This window comes from Apium graveolens, chromosome 5 (assembly GCF_009905375.1).
Source record: "Apium graveolens cultivar Ventura chromosome 5, ASM990537v1, whole genome shotgun sequence".
NCBI classification, from domain to species: Eukaryota; Viridiplantae; Streptophyta; class Magnoliopsida; order Apiales; family Apiaceae; genus Apium; species Apium graveolens.
In genome coordinates, this window is record NC_133651.1 from 18,156,595 (window position 1) to 18,178,895 (window position 22,301).

The following is a 22,301-nucleotide window of genomic DNA, read 5'->3' on the forward strand; positions in this document are numbered from 1 at the left end:
CCATCATTTTAACTCATGGTGAATCACTCTCATCCGGATGATTACCTACTTTTCTATTTCTATTTCTACGAGTCTTTAGGGTTTCCTCATACCCAACTCCCTTATCATTCCTCAAACTCTCTTGCCTTTATATTCCTTTCTCTTATCGTTATTTCATGAACCAACACAACATAAGCATTGATTTCAAACATCCCGTCATTCTGGATTCGTGTCTTCAGAACGAATCTTGATAACTTTTACAACTTAGATTCATAATTCATCATACTCGTCTGCCTTTGTTCTGGCTCTAAAGCTTTTACACTATTCCATAACCTTGGGAATTACTTTCCCGAAAACAATTGGCTGAACTTTAATCAGTTTATTATAATCTCTTGCTCCGTGCCTTCCTTGGCCTTTCACCAGCAGGTGGTCTCTCTCTTAGGAGGGTGAGTGATAAAAACAGTCTTTTGTGATTCGTCAATCATTTAGAATCTCAAATGATTCCTATATTTCCTTTAGCCAGGCTCTTGCCTCGACTAGGTCAACCTGTTCCTTGGAACTCTGAGAGCTTAACGATTTAAAGGTCATGAAAGAATTTCCTGCCGCATTGTCCCCTCAGGGTGGTGGTTGGGGATAATAGTCTAAGTTCTCTTTAGACAGGTCCATGAATTGCCGTATAGGAGTACCGTCTCGGGTCTCCTTTCCTTACTCGACTTTCCGTTTCCTTAGTATGGAATGTTTCATCCTTCTCCCATACTTGGGGTTATCTTGTACGTTAAAATCCTCATTTTCCACTTCATTATGTTATGGGTTCCTTCTATCTTGATGGCGTCCTCCCTGACTATCACATTCAGGGTTTGCTCTAACTCTTATTCCTCAAACTAGCTTTCATCTAAGATTTCATCTTTAAGCTCTTAAACATTTGGAACCCAAATTCTATAGGAATACCTCATTATTCCCTTATCATCTCTCTCGGTATTAATCTCATATCTATTTGTTGGCTCTCTGCCTTCATTCATCACTTTTTCTGGCACAATATGTTCCTTTCCAATAATTCGGGCTGTTTTGCAATCTCAAACAACTTTTCGGTACCGGCTCCGGTTACCTTCATATCTATTTCCATTTTTTTTCAAAATCTCTTATCAACCCTCCCAAAGTCATTATCATCTTGAGTCTCTCCTTTTTACTAAGGGCATCAGCCACCACATTGGCTTTCCCCGAATGATAAAGAATCTCCCAATCATAATTCTTGATTAGCTCTAACCGCCTCCTCTGGCGTATGTTGAGCTCTTTCTACGTAAAAAGATACTAGAGCTCCTATGGTTTGTGTAAATCTTGCACTTCTCTCCATACAAGTAGTGCCTCCAATCTTTAGGGAAAAACTATTGCCACGAGCCCAAGCTCATGGGTGGGGATATCGAATTTTATATTCCCTTAATTATCTTGACGCGTACGCGATTACCTTGCTGTGCTGTATAAGAAGCACCCTAATTCCTTATGCGAAGCGTCACTACATTTCACAAAATCTCATTTTCCATCCGGCAACGCCAACATAGGGAACGTCACCAACCTTTGCTTCGGTTCTTAAAAGTTGTTCTCGCATTTCTCTGTCCATTCGAACTTCTCAGTCTTACGAGTAAGCCGCGTTAAAGGGGCTACTATCTTTACAAACTTGAACGAACCTCTGGTAGTTACCGGCCAATCCTACCTCTGGTAGTCGACCCAACCAGGGTCATCAATTCATCAGTGGTCCTTTATCCAATCTCGTCAGGATCCTCCATGGGATCCTCCTCAGCAACTATCCCTTCTAGGACAACATCCTCAACCGCTACATCCTCAATATCAACATCATCCGGTCCTGCGTTAGGACGCTCTATTGGATCCACAATCTGATCTCCAATTAGTAATAAAACATCATCGCGTTGATGTTCCTCAACTTCAGGGTTCGGAGTCCCGCTACCATATACGATAACGAACTACGCTTCTATCGTTACATTTATAAGGGTTCCCATAAGGGTTTTAACTGTCAGTACTACGTTAGGTAGTCCGACTATGAACTTGGCAAGAGTTCTTATTATCTTAGTGAACTTATTATCTTAACGTCCCATCATCTCTGAGGTTTATAACGCTTAGCTCTGATACCATTTCTGTAACACCCCCAAATCCGGGGTCGGGGATCCGGGTTGTCACGAGTTCCATTTCCCTTAACAACACCCAATCTTAATAAAATGATCAACTACTCTGTACTGTGACCCCACAATAAACACACACACCACAAGTTATAGTCTCAGAGATGAATATCCAAAAATAATCACAAGTCGTTATATTCCACAATTATATGCCAATACACCTTAAACAGGTTTCTGAATAAATTTACATTTCTTTGCCATTATTACAATTCATAAATATACATAATCTGATACATCAAAAGTTGAAAGCCTAGCCTATTGGTAGTTCCTACCTCAGCTATGGCGGCATCAGTGCTTCTAGAAAACTGCGGAACGTCTCCTAACTTCTTGCGAATCGGGAGCTTGGTCCGGTTCATCTTGTCTATCTGATGTTGTGTGATGAAAGAAGAAAGCAAGGGTGAGCAGCAAGCCCACCAAAATAATATGTATAATGATTAACAATATATGAGCCTTCTCATAGTACTCATGAAAGTCTTGGTCAAAAGAAATGAACCAAGTTGATATCTTAATGCGATGAAGTCGCAAAATATTCAGTATATATATATATACATATATACTTTTCAAAATATTGGAAGTTCTCTTCCATGCATAATATACACAAAGTCCCAGTGTATAACTGTATAAAAAAAATATCGTTGCAAGGTGATCTCATATATCTAACCTTGTCTCAACGTTTTTCTGAAAATCTTTGTCATTCATAAGACAATTATTAATTAGATATAAGTTTAAAAGATGAAGTTACAAGATACCCCAATATACTTATATCTTTCCCAAATACTACTTGAACTACCACCGTTCAAGTTATAATTAGCTTCAAAAGTTCATCACATAGATGAGACTATAAGGCAAGATTTGAATAGATTAAATCTTTAAAATATTATCAAAATAAAATGAAGTTACGAGATACTTCATTTGATGTAAACATCATTTTGAAAACTTGACCCTGCCAACACTCAACAATCGCCCAACCGTAGCCTTTCTATCGAAGTGCTCTGGGTAGTGTTGCATAAATTATCCAATTGGATGATGAACTCATTACGGGAGTTTGCCGCGCCAGGAAGACCACTTACGATGATCAGTCGTAGTAGTACAACCCCACCATTTTCTACATGTAGAGGAGAACCTGTCGGATTTACTTGTCAACCGAACACTGAACTCCTAAGGAATGGACCGCCTTAGCGGAACTTCCAGGCCATTTGGGCCAATATAATAAGGCTGGGCTGGCGCTACTCGGCCACTTACGCTACTCCTAGTTCAGATGAAATCCATGACTCTGAAACGTAAAGCTTGTCCCCACTTTCCCCAAGTAGAAACTTGTTGATACGGCTCCACCAAGAAGTCGTATCTATTTGGAAAGGAGAACTCACCGATATTTCCCAGGCGATGCCTGTTAATGGATTAACTTGTTCCAAGAATTTTACTTCCCGAGTGTTGGGTAAGTAATCAATTCATTTATCAAAACAGCAACCTTGTTGCGAATATAAAACACACCACAGAGCCGGATCCCTCAGGTTTTGAGCGAGTATTTAAATCCCCTTCGAAAGGAGGATCTTAAAAAAAATGAGTTTTGGGATCTGCTCTAACTTTTAAAAAAATCATTTTGAAGACTCGCAAAACATTTTTAAGAATGTTTGGAGTGAAGCTGATTTAATGAAGTAAATCAGTCCCCAGAATATTTAGAAAATGTCTGAATATTATTATTTAAATAATATTCCCATAAAGAATAATCTTTATAAAATAATTGAAGTAGAAGTATTAAAACTTATACTTGAAATGAATAGCAAATAATCAAAGATATACTTATACGAAAGTAATATCTTTATTTGAATAATCAAAAGTAAGTTTGATTATCGACACCTTATTCTTTAATACAATAAAGAATATTATTAAGTAATAAGCGGAGTCATAGATCCTCAAATGAATATTCAAATAATATTCATTAAATAATATAAACTGAGTCATAAGCCTTCGAATGAATATTCAAATAATATTCAATAAATAATATAAAAGAGTCATAAGCCCTCGAATGAATATTCAAATAATATTCAGATAAATAAATAAAAGGAGTCATACGCCTTCGAATAATATTCGAAATAATATTCAATAATAAATAAAGTTTAAAGTTATCGAATAAACCTTATTCGATTAATAGTTTGGAAAACTATAACCATATATATATATAAATATATATATATATATATCCATATCCATATATATACAAAATCTACTCGGGATCCTCGACTCCCGGTTTTAGAAAATATTTCCACCTTTGGGTCCCTATACTAAGGGTATATGCAAGATACCGCTATCCTCTAGCATAGGTATTATCAACTGAACCAACAGATATATATTTCAAGAATATGAAACAAGCATGCATATATACCATATCACATGCTACAATATATCGCAAGAATTTGCTAAATAACCAACATGCATCTATCGCAAGATAATGCATATACAAGTGTATACATCACAACAACAGTATAACGGATAGAATACTTGCCTGAGTGACTGGGGGTTACGAATGGCTCGGGACGAGTCTGGTAACCTATAAACAATAAGTAAGTTGGAATTAAACCAAAGTCACTTGTAAATCTATACTTTAACTAACTTAGACTCTAACGCTTGTTTTGCGCTCACTGATTCGCTTAAGTCACTCGAGTACCCTCGGCTCCACCATTTTTAATAATTTAACCTTTACGAGTTTTAAAGCGATTCCTTCGCGAGTGTCTTACCAACTGCCTAACACACTTACCATAAATGTTTCATACATTAATTAACCTTTATGGTCTTTAACCTATGTTTCAAAGTAAGGTGAGGGGAAAAGTTTCGTTCGCGAAACGCCGTTACTTGAAACGGTCGTTTCTCCTAAACCGTGCATCGGAATCGAACGAACTACATATCAAAACGAAGCTCGTAACATGAGCTATCTAAACATGGCAGTGGTCATAATCTAGCAGGGGGTTCTCGGGTCCTAATGTTATGCACAAAAACAGTCTACAGAAAATCGGACGTTACGACGGCTATGTTTACGCGATTTCCCAATTTTAAACCAATTCAAAACAACCACAATTCAACCTCATATCATTCATACAACCAACATCCATCCATACCATACTACAACAGCCCCAACAATTCAATATTTCCAATTCATACTTATTTCTCAATTATGAACTAAGAGTTTACTTAAGTTCATTAACTAATAACCAAGATTTCCAACTCCAAAAATATCACAAAATCAACCAATCTCTAAACACACAATAATCATGCCTCTCACCAACTAAACTACTCATAACAAGCTCTAAACATGATTACACACCCATTACACTAACCCATCATCTAAACATTAGGAAATCTAAACAACAAAACTTACAACTAAGACCATGAAGAGTTATACCTTCCTTGAAGCTTTTAATCCATGAAAGGTCCTTGGAATGCCCATGGAAGCCTTAATCTAACCTCCTACAAGCTTGTTCTTTCAAAGAAATCAAGAACACAAAAATTAATTTCAAGAAAGTACTATTCACCATCTTCTTGAATGATTTATAGGAAATGCTAGGAAAGGATTTTGAAGCTAAGATTTCTAGGAAGTATGTAACTTAACTAGGAGAAGCTAGGATAATTACCTTGTAAAATGGCAAGTGGAGGAGCTTGGACTTCCCAATTCTTAAGAAAGAAGCCGAGAGCTTCATGAAGAAATGGAAGGTTTGGTGTTTTGTGATTTGTTTTGCTTGGTTGGTTGCTTTTTGTCTTGTTTTTTGGTTAATTCCCTTTGTAGCCTTGACTTTGTGTGGTTAATATTCCACCACATTTCCTTCCCTCTTATGTCATGCTTGCATCATCCTCATGATGTCATCCTCCCCTCCTTGTCCTCTTCTCATTGGTTGGGTGACATCATCCTCTCTAATCCCTTTGATTAACTTCCTAATTGTTTGCCTAATGACCGCTGATCTGTTATACGGTTCGCTTAACTTTCATTTTCGTTTATCGTTTGAAGGATCATACCCGGGATCTTATTACTTAGGTTCCCTTAACCTTTCTCAATATATTATATTCCTTTTATGATCCTCTCCTATAATCCTTTAATTTAAATCCTTTTTATCCTGTTACCTTTTTCTCAAATCTTTCCGTATCTAGTGTATTTCCGGGAAAAATCAAAGTGTTCGGATTTGGATTCTGACGATCTTTACATACACTTATATCCCTTATAAAGTACTAATAAAATCTCAGAATATCCATATCAGAACCCCTACATAGTGTGGCATGAAAAGTTTTCTCATTCAGCAAAAACACTATTCATAAGGGTTTCAAAAATTTCCCAAAAATTGGGGTTATTACATTTTGTATCGTATTGTTTAGCACTTGTTGAGCATTTGGCTCACTCCTTGCTTTACCCTGATATTACAGCTAGCAGCTATGGTTAGATTCAAGCAGACTGCCCGTAAGACCTGTGATGTTGATGCCTATGTTCGAGCTCAGGTAGAATAAGTGATAGTAGTTTGTGTGAGGACTCGATATTTAAAATCAGTTGTAATAGATGGTAGTGTTGGGCTGTTCCAAACCCTAAACTGTAAGATCTTGGATTTGGGTATGTTTATTTATTATTAAATGTTGTAATAGTTATATTTAATTTGTTGTTTAAGTTGGGGTGTGACATGGGCTTTGGATCAGGCAAATTCAACTTTTTGAAGATAGACAACGGCATCAGATTGATGCTTGCTCCCAAATCACACCGGCACTTGTAAAAAGACAACTTGTCAATGGTACATGGAATGGTGAAGCTCCCTGGATCTTTAAGCTTTGGAGGTAATTTTTGTTGCAGCACAGCACTACACTCTTCCGTTAGAGCAACGGTCTCAAGGTCATCCAGTTTCACCTTCCTTGAAAGAATACTCTTCATAAATTTCGCATAACTAGGAATTTGCTCCAGAGCCTCAGCGAAAGGTATATTGATGTGAAGTTTCTTGAACACCTCCAGAAACTTACCAAACTACTTATCCAGCTTTTGTTGTTGCAATCTCTTAGGGAAAGGTGGTGGAGGATAAAGATGTTTCTCCCCTGTATTACCCTCAGGCAGAGTGTGTTCAACAGTAGTCTTCCTTGGTTCCGCCACTTTCTCCTTTTGCTTAGCTTCTTCATCACCAACTTCAGCTTCTCCGTCTTTTGCTTTTTCAGCATCAGCAACTTTTCCAGACCTTAAGGTAATAGCCTTGACTTGCTCTTTAGCTTCCTTCCTGCCTGGCACTTCAGTATCACTAGGAAGTGTGCCAGGTTGACGATTGAGCACTGCATTGGCTATTTGACCGATTTGATTTTCCAAGGTCTTGATAGAAACAACCTGACTTTTGCACAACAGCTTGAGTTCCTCGAAATCAGCACTAGAAGGTGGAGCTGCACCTCCTTGTTGAGGATATTATTGCCTTTGAGCATAATGATGTGGTTTCTGGAATCCAGGTGGATTAAACTGTTTACTTATGCCTTGTTGATATGGTTGCTGAATAGCATTCTGATTATTACTCCAACTGAAATTTGGATGATTTCTGTTGTTAGGATGATAAGTAGCTGGCACAGGCTGCTGCGGTCGGTGATAATATTTCACATACTGAACAGATTCATTAATAAGAGAACACTGATCCGTAGCATGAGAACCTGCACAAAGCTCACAGACCATAGCTATCTGATTGACTCCATAGGTGGCTAAAGAATCGACCTTCATGGACAGCGCTTGGAGCTGCGCTGCAATAGCTGTAGCTGCATCAACTTCCAGAATACCTGCTACCTTCCCAGGCATCATCCTTTGAGTTGGGTTTTGATGCTCATTTGCAGCCATCGTCTCAATAAGATTATAAGCCTCAGTATAGCTTTTGGCCCACAAGGCGCCTCCAGCTGCTGCATCGAGCATGGGCCGAGATTGGGCCCCCAAACCATTATAGAAACCAGTGATCACCATCCAATCAGGCATACCATGATGTGGACACTTTCTCAACATCTCCTTGTAGCGCTCCCAAGCTTCGCACATAGATTCTGTGGGTTGCTGCGCAAACTAAGTAAGAGCACTCCTCATAGCCGCAGTTTTCGCCATTGGATAGAACTTCACCGGAAACTTCTGCACAAGATCTTGCCAAGTAGTGATGGACCCAGCTGTTTCAGAATGTAATTAGTCCTTAGCTCTATCCCTCAGTGAGAATGGGAAAAGCCTCAGCTTGATAGCCTCATCAGTCACACCATTATATTTGAAAGTACTACAGATCTTGACAAAATTCCTGATGTGCATGTTGGGATCTTCAGTAGCAGCACCTCCAAAAGAAAGAGAATTCTACACCATCTGAATAGTGCCCGTCTTGATTTCAAAAGTGTTAGCCTGAATAGCCGAGTGAAGGATGCTTGACTGAATATCATCAATTTTAGGCCGAGAAAAGTCCATAAGAGCTGGATCTGCCGGAACTATACGATCACCCATGATTACTGGTTCTTTTTGCTCACTTTCTGTATCCGAATCTTTAAAATCAATCTTCTCCGGAATACCAAGAACTTCGTTTGTCTCCTCAGCCATATCTAAAGTCCTTTTGCGAGTGCGAGAACGTGTTTGCATAAACGCTCGCTAAAGTACCTGAAACACAACCGGAAACAATAAGTAACACGTCTTAATCAATGAGTCCTAATGACCACTGATGGTAAGTGCATAAACTAAAAAAATACGCCGAGTCCCCGGAAGCGGCGCCAAAAACTTGTTAGGGCGGAAATACGCGCTAATTATACACGCAAGTATACGCGTTCGCAAGTAATATAGAATACTTTCTATTCGTTCCCACAGAGACTCAGACTAATTATGTTCAATTAACACTCACTCACCAATGTATAATTACTTCTCAATGTTAAGATAATAACACTTAGATTTGATTAACTAATTATTGACTACAATTAACTATGAGAATTAAGCACTTAATTGACACTTGAATTAACAATATTAAACACACATGAGTTCACAACTTCATTACTACTTCCTTCAATAGTTATTGTTATTACCCTTAGCATGTAACGGTGATGATATTAATCGAACAACACGAAACTGATAAAAGCCAACTTTCATTGTACTAATACCATTCTACCAAGCATCCACAATTAAGATAGAAGTTGAATAGGCATCAATTATATTGAGATCCTATATGTCTACAGAATTTGACAACATAACGATTTAAGCACAAGTTATTCCTTATGATTACACAGGGCAAGTAAAACGGTTAGAGTTACCCACTAATCATGCATACATATACATGAACCTATGCTAGCATGGCAAGTTCTAAACCTCAAGATCCACCGTCGCTTCACAAGAGATTAACACCCTATCTTACATGTTCGCGACGCACATAAGATGAATAAGCACAACCAATACTAGATATCATACCATCATCACACATTAAGATATTAAACAACTAACTAAAGAATTCCATAATAAATCTGTAACGACCCCATGATCACGATTAGCCCATGATAGAACTTATCGTCACCATGGGTTCATATGAAAACATGATAATAACACACGAGAATAATAACTAAAACTACTTATATTAAACCAGAGTACGTCACAAGAGTAAATAGGTTCAAAGTAAAGAAAACTAGCATCCAACGTTACAACAAAATAAAGAATCACAAGAAAATATGCTTCATCTTCGTTCCGATTTTCTAAAACGGTCTTCTTCCTTATCTCCTCGCTTCTCGATTAATACTACAATTCAACACTTGAGTGAAACGTCTCTGAAAACTACTTATATAGGAGTCCCACAAAACCCAGCTATCTCAGAAGTTGGAAGCTTAACAAAATTAGGAGTCTAAAATAATTATTTTAAATTTCCGTCCCTGAGCGGCCGCTCAGCATTCCTGAGCGGGCGCTCAGCATTCCTGAGCGGGCGCTCAGCATCCTGAGCGGTCGCTCAGCAGAGCTGAGCGGGCGCTCAGACCCCTTCTGGAAAATGCTCTATTTTTGCTCCTGTTCTTTGCTGCATTCTGCTCCTATCTTCCCACTTGCAATGCCAAACACATGCCAAGGCTTATTCTTGATGAAATCTCTCCACAAACGCAAGTAATACCCTGAAATGCATAAACACTAGAAAAATGCATCAAATACACAAAATACTTGATTTCAAGACACCAATTCAAGCCATTATAAGACGTTCTAAGTGGTATAAAATGCCACTTATCAGCACGCACCCTAATCCTTTGTGCGAAGTGTCACTATATATCATAAAATCTCCTTTTTCGTCCAGCAATGCCAACACATGAGCCTTCACCAATCTTTTCTTCAATTATTGGAAGTTGTTCTCATATTTCTCTGTCCATTGGAACTTCTTGTCTTACGAGTAAGTCGGGTTAAAGGGGCTGCGATCTCCACAATATCTTGAAGAAACCTCTGGTAGTAGACGACCAATCCTATGAAACTTTTTACCTATGTGGGTGTGGTTAGCCTTTCCCAATTTAAAACCGCCTCTATCTTGGAGGGGTCGACCAATACTCCTTCCTTATTGATCACGTGTCCTAAAAACTGTACTTTATTTCACAAGAATTTGCACTTCGAGAATTTGGAATACAACTGTTCCTCCATGTGTATTCCTAAAGCTATCCTCAAATGCTCTACATGTTCTGCCTCGATCCTCAAGTAGATCAAAATATCATCAATAAAAACTATCACACACTTGTCCAAATACTTCTTGAACACTCTATTCATTAGATCCATGAAAGTCATTGGGGCGTTGGTTAATCCAAAGGACATCACCAAGAACTCGTAGTGCCTATACCTAGTACAGAACGCAGTCTTTGGAATATCTTCAGGTTTAATATTTAGTTGATGGAATTATGTTCTCAGGTCAATCTTGGAAAAGTAGACAACATCATTAAACTGGTCGAACAAATCATCTATTCTTGGTAACAGTAACCTGTTCTTTATGGTTAACTTTTTCAACTCTCGGTAGTCGATGCACAGTCTCATGCTCCCATCTTTCTTCTTAACAAACAATACGGGTGCTCCCCAAGAAGACACACTAGGTCTTATCATACCCTTCTCCAATAGTTCCTACAATTGGGTAGCTAATTCCTTTATTTCTAATGGGGCTAACCGGTATGGTGCCTTCAAAATTGGCGTCGTCCCAAAGGCCAACTCAATAACGAATTCATTCACTCTACCGGGCGGTAATCCTGGAAGGTCTTGTCGGATTACATCTTCAAACTCGTTAGCTATCAGGATGTCTTACAAGTTGGGCACCTCCCTCTACGTGTCCACCATATAGGCTAAGTAAGCCTCATTTCCTTTTCGTAGCATCTTCTTGGCCTGGACCATGGTCAAAATGTTTTGCGTCTGTCTCTTCCCTCTAAATATAACTCATTTCTTCCCTGGGATATTCAACTTAACTTTCTTCCCTTTACACTCTATCTGAACATCATTGCTAGATAGCCAGTCCATTCCCAAAATTATGCAAAATTCCTCTAATTTAAAAGGAATCTAATCGACACTAAAAGATTGTTCACCTATGCATAACTCGCAGGCGGGGTGAATCTGGTTAATATGCATAACCTCATGGTTGGCTATTTCTACTTGTAAGGATTCTATCAAGAGTTCAGCTTTAAGTCTTAATTTATGTGTAAAGTCCCTCGATATAAAAGATTTAGTTAATCCTGTACCAAATATATTATTTGCACTGACTGAATTTAGAGAGAGGGTATCGGCTATCACATCTAAGTATTTCATGGCATCCTGAACTGTCATGTTGAAAGTCCTTGCAATAGGTGGCTTATTGGAAGCAGCCCGGCTCGCTCTTGAAGCCGCTGGTTTGTTCATTGAGCATTCCCTCTTCCAATGACTCGGGCGTCCATACCAATGACAAGTGGTGGTTGGGATGACGGTGGGGGTTGACAAAGTGCACTTGGTTGAATAGTGACCATCTTGACCACACTTAAAATAGGTTATCGGCTTCCCTTTACACTCCCTGAAATGCATCCTTCCACAAGTGTTACATATTGGTAATGGGGGTCGAGATTGGTTGGAATGAGACACCTCTAATTTTCGGCCGCTCTGGCTCACAATCACACTCATGGGTTGTCTAAACCCAGCACTCCTCCCTAGTAGGGACACCGCTCCTCGGTTAAACCTATTTGGAAAGTTACCTCCTGCGAAACCCCTACCCATACTTATGTTCTTTCTCTTTATTCCTTTCTTCTCTCTTTCCTTGTGCTTCTATCTCAATGTTTTTCTTGGCCTTCCACCAGTAGTTGGCCTCTCCCTTCAGAAGGTAATTAGCGAATACAGTCTTTTGTGCCTCATCGGTACTCAGAATCTCAAAGGATTTCTCCATTTCATTTAGCCATGCTCTTGCCTTAACTGGGTCGGCTGATCCGTGGAATTCAGGGGGCTTAAGGGACTTAAATATAAAGACTCGTATATTTTTATTATTTAAATGTGTAATTATTGAATAATTAAATAAATAAAATATGTGTATGGGTTCAGTCAGCTGGATATTATTTTGTTATTAATCATATGTGATTGTTGGTGTTCGAGGATTATTTGTGTAATTAGTTGTGAAGTTGTGTTGTTTTGTTCTTGTATTTAAAGGTGATTATGTCCAGGATTTATTTTCATAAATACTTGGATAATCTCAAAAATCATTTTTATTGCTTCATAATTTTATTTATTATTTTTAGGATTTTATAAAATTTGGAAATTAATATTTTATTGATTATTTATCTTAAATGATTTTATGATTGCATTTAATTGTAAAATCAGTATTTAATTCAAGAATTCTTTAAAAATTACAAAAGTCATATTTTATTAAGTTTGGAATATTTTGAGAATTTTAAAATTATTTTGAAGATTTTTGGGATTAATTCGACCCGCGCGTTGTTTCGTGTAATTGTTAAATGCGGATACAAGTTGCATTTCAAAAATGAGTTCAAAATTATGAAAATTTATTTTTAAATAACTTTTAATTATTTGCGATATTTGATAAAGTATTTTCATAATTTTTGGGTTTTAATTCCCGTGAATGGTTCGTTAAATGGTTAATGGTGGTATCGTATTCGGGTTAATACAGGACTGATCTATCAGATTAGGATAATTGTAAATACCTAATTCCGTCGATCGAAATCTCTCTCTTGAATCTCTCCCTTCTTCCTCTATTCTCTCTTTTTTCCTTTGTTTTCCCTCAATTCTTCCCGTTGTGGTGAGTTTCTGGCCGCCCCTGTCCTTTTCCATTTCGTCGCCGCCGACTTCCCTCGCTTTTCCGGAGAGGTGATTGTTGTGGCGTGTGGTTTGCGTCTGTGTATTTACATACCCCTGTTTCCCTGTTTGTGATGTCGGGTCCGGCCGCTTCTGTTGCCATTTTTTTAGTTTCCGGTGATTTATCACCGCTACCGCGCGTGTTGCGCGTGTTGGTAGCGGGACGATTCTCTGGTTGTTGCCGTGGTTGTATATGCGTAATTGATTTACGTTCTTTCGATTAATTTACTTAATTTTTGAAGTAAACTAATTAGTTGATTGATAATTCATGAAATAAAATATTTTGTGCGGGATTATAATAATTATCGATGGAATTCACGAAGGACGTTCAATATAATCGAAAACCCGCGAGTTTTATCATCGTCGGCGATGAGCCTCGTTGAGCTGACGGTGGACTATGATGATACAATCTGAGTCCTACGAATAAAATTATAAAAATACGGATAATAATAAATAATAAGTTGGTTTAAATCGGTGGTTGGGATTTGTGCAATTGGATTGTGATTGGTTGTTGTTAATTAGTTTGACGTCGAATTGTTCGACGGGATAGTCCGATAAATAAAGGAGGTGTTGCCCGATTTCCGGGAAATCAGTTACGGAAATACAAGAGCGTATCCGATAAATATCGGGATGTCGAGCGAATATATATAAATATATGTACATATTTTTTATACGAAACCTGATTGTATGTTGTGGTGAAATATTTTGATAAAACCAATAACCCTAATTTTGTACAATGACGAGTATACATATTTTCTGAAAACAAACACCGAACCGATTTTCGTGAACCCTAACTAATATGTGTATTATAATAATGTGTATGTTACGAGTCGGGTTTTGTTAACGTACGGGTAGGTTGATAGCGAGGATATGTCAAGCATAATCAAATGTCTAAACTAGGGTATTTCAACTCTGTAGGTTCTAGTCGGAAGGCCCGAGAGTTGGCACAGGACTAAAAATAACCTAGTGATCAGTTGACAAGCTCCGTAAGGTTCCAAGCGAAGGACCTGAGTGTTAAGTCGGATCCAGGATAGTCTGATAGTAAGGCGATAAAGCCGAGTGTCCAAGTCAGTCAAAGGTCAATCAAAGATAGTTGTAAAGCTCTGCAAGGCAAGTACCCCTGACCATATCTTTATGGTTCAGTAGTATATGAATAATTGTTGATTTAAATTACATACTGGAATAGAACGTTTTAAGTTACGTATCCTATGTGGTAAAATTGTTTTGTTAACTTGTGTTTTGGGGGAAAAGTAACTTCTGAAAATACATATCTCTATGTTTTGAATAAAATGAAAATGTTTTGGAAAGTGTGCTGTGATAGAACTGTTTTGAAAAGAGATAGGTAAGTGGTTTGGAAACTGGATAAACTTGATCAGATAATTGGATGAGCGTGCGCAAGGGCTCGTAACGGCCAGGAAGATAGCGTAAGAGGCAAAGTGGTTGTGCACCCTATTATAACCACCAGCCCAGCATGACAGGGACCTAGCTAGTCTCTGAGTTCCGGAACAAGTTTCATGGGAGGGCCAAGAGAGTCGTCCTATGGAGATAGCCTGATCAGCTATCTCACCAGGGATCATCCAATACTTTTATATCTGAGCGAGATTTTATGGTTCCTGTAACGGAACAAATGGTTTTGGGTCCCCGTAACGGGACAAATGGTTTTATGGTTCCTGTAGTGGAATGGAAGATTTGAAAATATAAGTAGCATGCTAAAATTGAACTCTGGTATTTACACAGCACAATTAATGAGATGTTTTATAGAGCATGCTAGCTATTGATATCTAGTTTTCATCGATTTTCATCTGTTTTCACTTGTTTTACTTGTTTTCTATAAACGAGTTATGATTTCTGTTCCTATAAATGTTTAGCATAAACTGTTTTTGATTATTATTCATATAGTGGTACTGCTGAGCAATTGATTGCTCACCCTTGCAAACTGTTTTATATATGTATTGCAGATACCATAGGAGATTCTTCCGTGGTAGTAAGGACAGAGTTCCAGTTCCTTCCGTGTCAGGCTCCTCTGAGGTAGTTGTGTCAAACCAAAAATGGTCTGTTGAGTTGCTGTATTAAGATAATATTGTCAAGGTGGTTGTAATGAGTTAGTTTTGTAAGTAATTATAACATAAGTCATACTTAAAACCTGGAAAAGATCTTGGTAAGAGGGGTTGTGATTATGTTTTATCATTAAAATGGATTATGTTATGTTGGTTATTATGTTGAGGATGACGTCAACTCCTGACCCCGGGGTTGAGGCCGTCACATAAAATCCCTGAAAGAGTTTGCCACAATATTGTTGGTTTCTTGAGGGGGTGGGTTCAGTTGACATTCCAAGTTTTGCCTTAATAGTTGCATGAACTGCCCCATGGGATCCATGCATGGGTTCGCTACCTACTGCTCAACCTCAACTTCTCCCTCTCCAGTATCTATTTCAAATCCTCCAATATCAAATATTTCCTCCTCCGCACCATACTGGGAGTCATCCTATTCAACATAATCCTCATCTTCCTCTTCACTATGTCCTTGGTTTCTACCATCTTGGTTATAGTTCCCCTAGTCCTCAAACCCAGGGTTTGCCCTAGTTCCAATTCTTCTTGGCGGCATGATACTGATAAATTTTGGAAAATTCAAAGTTAGGTCACAATCATACATATAAGATTGTACCGCGCACAGTCGCTACAATATTGAGAACGTATCTCACAGTTCTATGTAATATGAGAGTTCTAATCACAAGAGGTGCATAAATAATAAAGATAAAATAGTGATCTTGTCACCAAGGAACTGAACTGAACTGAAAGGAAACAAATATATACATAATGCGAGAAATACATAATCCAATCTGGTTAAAAGTACAACAGTGCTACAGTTATTTGTCCAAAAGTGAAATACATAAGTCTATCTTTCTCGTCAGAGAAAGGGATATTATAGACAACTCAAATATCCCGGAAAATTGGCTCTGACTATGGCCTCTAATAACTAGACGACTAGACTACTACATCACTGATCCTGAATCAATCACAAGAGCGGGTCAACTCACATAATCTCTCCTTCGCATGTCAAGAAATGTCATCAACCTGCCTCCCAAATATCCTGCCATGTTTGTTTCCATGAAGTGATCGGAGCCTCGCACGAGCCATAAGCTCGATCCCAGTCAGCTCTCTCCTCAAAGATCGAGGTGTAGTAGCTCTCGTCTCATGAATAGGTGCATGCCTTCGAGCTCTCTCTGCCTCTGCCTCCCTCCTGGCCTCGTCTAACCTGGCCTCAGCAACGGCCAACTGTGAACTCAATTTGTCCTGAACAAAGTCGTGAACAAACAAGGACTACCTATGAGCAGGGTTGAGGGGTGGGGAATCTGGATCTTCTAGGGGTGCATCCTCAGTCTACATGGGCTCTGGAGTAAGAGTCTCGGAGCCATCATTATAGGGACTCAAGGGTAGTAGTGGAGGGGTAGGGGCTCTGACCATAGGGAGTGAGGGTAGCTGGGTACCAGTATACTCCACAATAGCATTAACCGGCTCCTCAGCAGGGGTCTCAACATCCTCAGCCTATGGGACCTCCTACGGGTCCTCATAATCAGAAATCTCAATAACCTCTGGATCTGTCTCCTCCGAGGGGTCCTACTCCTCATCCACATCAGCAAGTGGCTCAGTGTCCTCCATAGGATCCTCCTCATCAGTCTCCTTAATAATAAAGGGCTCAGTATCCTCGAAGGGGTCCTCCTCAGCAACATCGTCATCAGGCTCAACCTGATTCTCAGCACGTAGCAATGCCTCATCGTGCTCCTGCTCATACATCTCTAGGTCCTCTACCTCGTGCTCCTACACATTAAACGAGCTAAGTTACTATCATGATACTTATAATAGTTTCCGTAAAGGTTTTAACTGTCAGTGTTACTTTAAGTAGCCCGACTATGAACTTGGCAAGGGTTTTTATTATCTTTATGAATTTATTAATATATCATCGCGGCATCTCTGAGGTTTATAATTCTTAGCTCTGATACCATATCTATAACACCCCCAGATCTGGGGTCGGGGATCCGGGTCGTCATGGTCTTTCTTTCCATTAATATCACTTAATTTAAATTAAAATAAATAACCGCATGTTGTGACCTCACAATAATACACACACAACAACACGTTTTGGTCTCAGAGATGAAATTGAAATAAGTAAAGTCGTTGAAATCCATAAGTTAAGAGTTATTACAAACCAAAAATGATTACTTAATAGGTTTACAGTTTCTTGCCATTATCCAACATAAGTTATAGTTATACATATTTTAATTCCCAAAAGTAGAATGTCTGATCTACAGATAGATCTACCTCTGCAGCAATGGAAACTATGATATCAACGGAAAGATGCGGGACGCTTCCCATGCTCTTGCGTTGGGTCTACTTTAGTATGGCCATCCTTCCTAACTGTTGTTGTGTGATGAAGAAATGAAGGAAGAGTGAGCATTACAGCTCGCAAGATAATATATAGTGTTTCATAAAGTAAAGTATATGAATAGATAACTTTCTGAAGATCTATCATGAATAAGATGATCATATCTAATATATAAGTTTAAAAGATAAAGTTACAAGATACTACAAAATACTTATATATATTATCTCATAAAACTCACTTGAAAATCATTGTTGTTCAAGAAAAATCAGTTTCAAAAGTTCATCGTATATCGATCAAGATACAAGGAACAACTTGTATAAAAACTCATTTGTTTGAAAAGAAACTCTTTCGAACCCCTATGTGAAAGTAGACACAAGGTTTTGTTCAAATATATTTAGAAGAAGGAAACCACTGGAATAACGTGATACCTTTGCTGATCAGTAAATGTACCACTCTCTATAATTCTCTACTATTAAAAGGAAGAATTCCGTTGGGTCATCACCCAAGCCACACGAGGGCGATATGCTAGACTGTTCCATAACCTCCTATACTTTAATGGACTGCCTCGCAGCCTCTTACACTCACTCTGGCACACAAGGTGCCGGACCATTCCAGTTCCTTGAAGAATCCTATCCTTATAATTATAATTCGCAACTAATCGACATTCCCCGAGCGTATAATAAGTCGTTGATAGGTACGATTTTATATAATCAACTACTTCCCGAATGTGGGCAAGTATCAAAACTTTCTTTATCAATTCCCCAAACGTGTTGCGAAAATAAAATATGACACTGAGTTGGATCCCTTATATTTTGAACGAGTATTTAAATCCCTTTCGAAAGGAAAGATTTAAATTTGAAAACGGTTTTGAGATCCGCTCTATACTTTTGAAATCATTTGGTAGAATTTGAAAACATTTTTAGAAAACAGTTTTAGGAAATGAATGATTTTAAAAAATTAAATCGTTAATCAAACTCATTTGAAAATATAGAAAGAATATTCCAATAATATTCCTCAAATAATCATTGATTAAAGGATATAATAAAATAAAATATTTAAAATACATCCTTAAATAAATATTCGAAAATAATATTCATTTAATAAATAATAAAATATCTATCAGTTAGAACTTTATTCGAATAATTAAAGTAATATTTATTAATAATATTTAATCATAAATAAGATCTTAAATGAATATTCGAAAATAATATTCATTTATAATATAGAAACTATCAAATAATTATCATCCGATCAATAATTTTGAAAACTATATAATATACTCGGGAACATCGTCTCCCCGTTTGAAAATAAAAGTTCAGCTCGTAAACACTAGACTAAGGGTATACGCAAAGTATAGCTATCTCTAGCATAGGTATTATGCAGTTTATAAACAATTGGACTGATAATGAGATATCAAGATTTTGAGACAGGCATACATATATATATACATATATATATCAACATGTTTCAATATATCGCAAGATTTGCTAACAATTATCATGCACTTATCACTAGATATGCATATCTATATACATCACTGTTGAGTGGCATTTATGTCATCTTATGACGCTCCGTAAAGTTTTGAATTGTTGTTTTGTACTCGAGTTGTTGGTGTTTTTAACGTGTTTTATAGTGTTTTTGCATTTCAGGCATTTAGCAGAAATTCAGGTGATCTAGCATGGTTTTGATGCTAATATAGTGTTAGGATGGTGTCAAGAAGATTGCTCACGAAAAGACCAACTCAAATCGACAAGAAAAGCAGAATTCAGGAATTTCTCCAGAGAGTCAGCGCGCCCGCGCTGTAGTAGCGCGCGGTCGCGCTAGGATTATAGAAGTGCAGCGCGCCCGCGCAGATGAAGCCCGCGGCCGTGTCGGGTCAAATTCAAAGAATCATGCATCTACTTTGATTTTGATCCAGAAGACTTCTACTCTGCATGGGCTGCTATATAAACATAACTTATGTTCATTTTTCATAACAACACATACCAGAGCTTAAGGAGAAGGCGTAAGAAGACCGTAGAGCACAATTCAACCAAGGCGAAGAGGATATAGTTTATTCTTGTGATTCTTTATTTTAAGTTGTAACTTTGGATGCTAGTTTTCTTACTTGTGAACCTATACTCTTGTTTCATACTTGGTTTTATTATTTATTCAGTATAAAAACTACGTTTATTATACCATGCTTTCATCGGAACCCACGTTGATGATGAGTCTGATTATGGGATAATCGTTATCTTGGGGTTCTAGTGGATTTATTCATGGATTTCTTTAGTTAATTTGTTTCGATGCCTTAGTGTATGGTGATTGTATGATATCCTAGAATTGGTTGTGCTTATTCATCTTATGAGCGTCACGAACTTATAAGATAGCGTGTTAATCTCTAGCGAAGCAAAAGTGAATTTAAGGGTTTAGAACTTGCCATGCTAGCATAGGTACATGTATTTGATATGCATGATTCGTAGGTAATTTTACCCATCTTACTTGCCATATGTAATCACGATAGATAACTTGTGCATTAAACCATTATGTTGTCAAATTCTATAGACATATAGGGTCTCAATATAATTGGCATCTATTCAGCTTCTATCTCTTTTGTGGATGTCTGGTAGTATGATATTCGTACAACGAAAGTTGGCGTTTATTAGTTTCGTGTTATCTGATTAGTGTCATCAACATTGCATGCTAAGGTTAAGAACGAAAAGGCTATTAAATGAAGTATTTAATGAAGTTAGAATCCCATGTTTGTCTCATATAGTATTCAACTCTCTTAATTCTCTTAGTTAATGTTCTTTAGTATAATCTCTTAGTTAAGGGTAGTTAAAACAATCTTAATTTGTTATTCGTCTTAGCATTGGATAATAACCATACCATTGTTGCATAATTACATTGATTAAAATTAACCTGAACTAGTCCCTGTGGGAATGAACTAGAATTAATTCTATATTACTTGCGATCATGTATACTTGCGTGAATATTAACGCGTGTTCTAGCCCTAACAAGTTTTTGGTGTCGCTTGCCGGGGACTTCAGTGTTAATTTTTAGTTTATGTGTTTATCATCATTGGTCGTTAAAGTTCAGTGGCTCAGATATTGTTACTTACTAATTTCCTTATCGTGTTCCAGGTACTCTAGCGAGCTTGTATACATACGCGTTCTCGCTCTCGTAAGAGAACACTGGATCAAGCTGAGAAAGAAGTAGTAGTCAAGGAGAAAGTTGAAGAAGAAATCTTAGTTGAGAAGGAAGAAGAAGAACTTATTGCAATGGGAGAACCAGAAGCAAATCCGAGGGCTTTGATGGACTACTCTCAACCAAAGATTAATGATATTCAGTCTAGCATTGTTCGACCAACCATCTCGGGTAAAACCTTTGAGATCAAGTCGAGCACGATTCAGATGATACAGAACTCAGTTCAGTTTGGGGGTTGTCCGACAGAAGACCCCAACATGCACATCAGAGATTTCATCGAGATCTGCGACACTTTCAAGTTCAATGGAGTTTCTGAAGATGCTATTAAGTTGAGGCTTCTCCCATTCTCTATCCGGGATAAAGAAAAGTGTTGGTTATATTCTCTACCACCAGGGTCTATCACCAAATGGGAGGATCTTGCTCAAGAGTTCCTAACCAAATTCTTCCCTATGGTGAAGACTGCTGCAATCAGAAACGCACTTGCTCAATTTGCTCAGCAATCTGGAGAATCTTTATGTGAGGCTTGGAATCGTTACAAAGAATGCTTAGAAAGTGTCCTCACCATGGGATGCCTGATTGGATGATCATTAACTATTTCTATAATGGTTTGGGTGCTACTTCTAGACCCATGCTTGATGTAGCATCAGGAGGAGCCTTGTGGGCTAAAAGCTACGATGAAGCTTCTGAATTGATTGAACTGATGGCTGCTAATGGATACTAGAATCCTACTCAGAGACTATATCAAGGCAAGGTAGTAGGAATTCTGGAGTTAGATACAGCTACTGCTATAGCGGCTCAGCTTAAGGCTTTGACGATGAAGGTGGATTCTTTGGCTAACTATGAAGTTAATTAGATCACTGGTATTTGTGAGCTTTGTGCTGGTGCCCATGAGACGGAGTAGTGTGCTATTTCTAGTGAATCAGCTCAGTTCGTGAGCAACTTTCAGAGGTCGCAGCAGCTTGTGCCAATCACCTATCATCCTAACAACCGCAATCATCCTAACTTCAGTTGGAGCAATTCTCAAAATGCGGTTCAACGGCCTTATCAGCAGTATGCAGCAAAGCAGTACAACCCCCCTGGTTTTAAGCAACTACAATATGCACCAAGACAACAAATCCAGCTGCAACAGTCTAATGAAAAATCTGAATTGGAGGAGTTGAGGCTCATGTGCAAGAGCCAAACAGTTTCTATCAAGACCTTGGAAAATAAAATTGGACAGATTGCCAATGCCTTCCTAAATCGTCATTCTGGTACACACCCTAGTGACATTGAAGTGCCAGGAAAGAGGGAAGCTAAGGAGC

General features: G+C 38.1%; 2 non-coding genes across 2 annotated transcripts; one reads left to right on the plus strand and one right to left on the minus strand.

Moving 5' to 3' along the window:
* Positions 1–8,128: 8,128 nt before the first annotated feature.
* On the plus strand, positions 8,129–8,235 carry LOC141662924 (small nucleolar RNA R71). Its single transcript, XR_012551025.1, has one exon. It is a non-coding gene; the product is annotated as a small nucleolar RNA R71 (small nucleolar RNA).
* Positions 8,236–21,464: 13,229 nt separating this feature from the next.
* On the minus strand, positions 21,465–21,570 carry LOC141662193 (small nucleolar RNA R71). The gene has a single exon (XR_012550318.1). It is a non-coding gene; the product is annotated as a small nucleolar RNA R71 (small nucleolar RNA).
* Between the last annotated feature and the right edge of the window lie 731 nt (positions 21,571–22,301).